Here is a 4,339-nt window from a genome sequence, read left to right on the forward strand (position 1 = left end):
CCCCTCCCTTCATTCCAAGGAAATTAAAAAATTTAGGAAGTTTTAGCAACCAAAATGTGTATAACTTTGTAATTAATTGTAAGATTCGTTTCATCCCGGATTATAGAAATCGTGAAATCACAAAGTAATTAATTTAATAATATTATTTTACCGAAAAGAAACATAAGATTTTTTTTTCATTTTTACGGAAAGAAATTACGAAAGTCACAGTTTTTAATGCATCCGTTTTTTTCTTTTGTATTTTTTCCCCTGGACTTTTTTGTTTTGTTTATAACAATGTCAAAATTAACACGTTAATGGAACCATGCGTATCACTAGGGGTGGGGAATGAACAGTTTAGGGGGTATAAATGCATAATATACACAAGTAAACACCCGTGATACATTTTATCATTTGAATTCTGTTTGTTGCACATATCCCAGACAAGTAAATCTGCTACACATGGTGGGTTTCTGCGTAATGGAGGTGTACACTCTACAATTTATTTATTTCAGAAAATCTAATTATGGAACAAGAGAATAATTCATCAAACCTGTATTCAGGGTTAGTTTTAATTTATATTAATTTTTCATTTAATTTATCTGTAAGATAAATTATGCAATATGCATTGAAGATATTATTGTTTTTCTAGGTTCTAAGTATTTAATACTGATATTTCATATCTTTTTTTCCTACAGTATAAGAACCCACAATTAACAATAATCAGTTTTTTTATAATAAACATTGACATCTATAATTAGTACTTAACCAGACAAAGGGTACCCTGGTGAATCGGGCAATGCCATCTTTGCATGGCGGGTCACTTGAAATTACGCTTATGCAGATCCTTTATAGTGACAGCAGATGTTATTTAAAAGGGACCCATCACCAGATAAAATGTTTTCAACAGTTCAGAACAAAATATTCAATATTATTTTAATCAAATCAGAGTAATCTGTGTTTTTGAATTTCTGTAACATCTACGAGCTGAGAGTCTATTATTAATTATTATTCTATGAGAGGAAAAGAGTATCACGCGGATTTGGCAGTTTTTCTTTTATACCTTTTTTGTCAGCGGATGCGTTTTTCAATGAAAAAGTGCAGCAAGACAAATGTTTAAGTTGAAAGATTGTTGAATTAAAGACCAAATTGAACAAATGAAACTCATCTCACCCTGGTTAGTTTAGGGGGGTTATAGAGATTTATAGAAGGAGGTAATTTTGGAAAAAACACTTCAATTGAAAGATCAGATATCTGAAACTTTTACGCAAGAATGTAATGCAAGGAAAGTTTATTGCGGTTGTGTACACTCTGCGTACATAATGAAACCAGTCCTCTTTGGGCGGAATTTGTAAGCAAGAATAGATGCATCAGTGTTCGTTTAGTATCCAAGGAGGTTAAAAGCATTAAATTTTGATAATTTTGATAATTCACATAATAGTATCCTATTCCCAGAGACAGTACACTGCAGTACAAAAGATGTGTACACTTCTGAAATAACTTTCCTTGCATTACATCCTTGCTTTTACGTAAACAACATTTCAATTTTTAGGAAAAACATTAAACTATTTAATTTTTCTTACAATTTATATAAAATATTCATTTTTCGTATAATTTACATTAATTTATTCATTTTTCATATAATTTACATTAAACTTTTATTTTTCATATTTTATATTAAAAATTTAAATCAATAAAAGTTGTTGTTATTTAGGCCTTGTTTTTGGTCTCATGCTCATCCCCTAGATACGAGTGCCTGGATTCCAAATGTACATGATAAGAAAGGTAAGCGTACACTGTACACTGTACACTGTACACTGTGCACTGTACATTTGAATATTTTAAAGTGTTTATTTCGGATAATTCCGACATGTTTTCCTGCAGTAGAAATGCGCAAATCACTTTTGTAAAGAAACCAAAATTGAATGTGAACAGTTTTCTAAATTCATATTTAAAAGGAGTGTTCGCGAAAAATGAAAGTGGGTATAGGCTTAATGCGATAAAAAAGTGCTTTTGATCGCTACTAATCTTACTTCTATCTGTTGCGTCTATAAGGAGAAAATTGTTAAAGACCTCTCATACCGAATATCTTAGCGCCCATACAATAATTGAGAAAATTGCAACATACGACTTAGACCGTAAAAAATCAATGATTTGTTTGAAATTAAATTGATTTTTTACGGTCTAAACAGTATGTTGCAATTTTTTCAATTTGTATGGGCGGTAAGTTATTTGGTATGAGACGTCTTTAATAATTTTCTCCTTATAGACGCAACAGATAGAAGTAAGATTAGTAGCGATCAAAAGCGCTTTTTTATCGCATTAAGTCTATACCCCCTTTCATTTTTCGCGAACACTCCCTTTAATTTATACTTGACCAGACGAACATGTTATAAGAACTATCCTGAATCTGGGCATTGTCATTTTAGCATGAAGGGTCACTTGAAATTACGCTTACAGTCCCTTTGAACTCAATATTAACAGAGTAAACTTTTAAAAAAATGGATCAAAGATTATTTCCTTCCAGGGGTATATGCAAGGCAGGTATACGGAACATCCACTATGCAGGGTGACACACATTACATTGGATTGTTATACTTTATGGCCCCAAATTGTATGTTAGTGGCCATTAATTTGTTTAGATTTGTCTCTATTTTGACATTAAAGCTTGGAGATAATCCACGCTCTATTACACTAAACTAGACAGAAGGAGAATGTCAAATTTATGCTAAATTACTAGAACGACTTAGTGACCTTGTAGCTCCTCTAGTTTTGATTTTACATCCAACTATTAGAAATTTATCTGGGAACATATTAGAAATTTATCTGGGTACATATTAGAAATTCTAATTATATTTTCTCTTCTCAATAGCTTCTCAATTGCTTCTTAATTATATCCTGTGCTTGTTCAACTGAAAATATTGTTTATCTTATTATTTAACCTGTTTAATGAGGGAGGGGGTGAAGTACCGCCATGAGCCCCGTATAATGACATTTGGAGCCTCCTGATACGCAGAATGACCTCCAAGCACCGCCCGTGACACTATCTCTGTGCCTCCGCTACAAGCCTCTGCCATTCTGTCTCCACGTCCTGCATTTTGGTCTCCAATTAAAAATATTTAGCTTTTTCATCCACCAAAAATCTTTTTTTAAACAATCTCAACATGATAAGATAGAATTAAAGATAAATAAATAATTTTTATTATAAGGTCTATTTTAATTGAGATTAATGCTCTCATATATGTTTTCTAAATTTCACAAATTCCAAACTTGTGAATTACTATTGCAGTTCTATATACAGAAAGGTAGAGAAATTTTATATTATTCTACAGGTGTAACGTGTACAATTCACACAACAGAATAGTTTTTGTGAAATACTTGAATCTGACCTTTCATCTAATGCTTCGTGTAAACGTTTTACAAGAAAACAAGTTATGATTAATTGAATGAAAGAATATTTGAAATTTATGGATTAAACGATTGTTTAAACTATTGTAGATTCTACTGTGAAGAGATATATTTTGATTTTTGCAAGATAAAGAGGCACGGAGATGGTTTTGCGGGACTTGGAGGTAATTTTGTGTGTCAGGAGGCCCCGAAGGTCATTTTGCGGGGCTCATCTCGTATCTGCACTCCCTCCCTCGTTTAATAGGTTTATTCTAGCAAACCATGCAAGGTGATTATATTTAAGCGGATTTTATCAATTATATGGTTTATAGAAAGCTTAGAGACATGTATTCCATGATAAAAGGGGTGGTTCACATCTCTAATAAAGGGTGGACCAACACATCTTTAAAGGGCGGTCCACATCTCTAAAGCTGGTGGCCCACTTATTTACAGAAGGTGGTCCACATCTTTAAAGGGGGTAGTCACCATCTCTAAAGAGGACGGTCCACATCTCTAAAGCGGGTGGTACACATATCTAAAGAAGGTGGTCCACATCTTTAAAAATATAAATTGAAATAGATATATAGATAATTAGAAAGATGAATAAATAAATAGAAAGATAGTTAGATAGATAGATAGGATGCTACAGAGCAGAGCAGTTCCTGGATAGAATAGAATCCCGGAAAAGACAGGATGCTGCAGAGCAGAGCAGTTTCTGGATAGAATAGATTCCTGGAAAAGACAGGATGCTGCAGAGCAGAGCAGTTTCTGGATAGAATAGATTCATGGAAAAGACAGGATGCTGCAGAGCAGAGCAGTTCCTGGATAGAATCTATAGATGTAAATAGCCCCAAAATCAAAATTTGGGGTATATGTCATTTTTTCCGTGCGTCTGTGCGCCTTCCAAAATTAAATAAAACAAGTTCAATTTCAGTAACATCTTTCATCTTTGTTAAAAAGTTTGATTTCAATT

This window comes from Eurytemora carolleeae, unplaced genomic scaffold (genome assembly GCF_000591075.1).
Source record: "Eurytemora carolleeae unplaced genomic scaffold, Eaff_2.0 scaffold2123, whole genome shotgun sequence".
Taxonomy (NCBI): Eukaryota; Metazoa; Arthropoda; class Copepoda; order Calanoida; family Temoridae; genus Eurytemora; species Eurytemora carolleeae.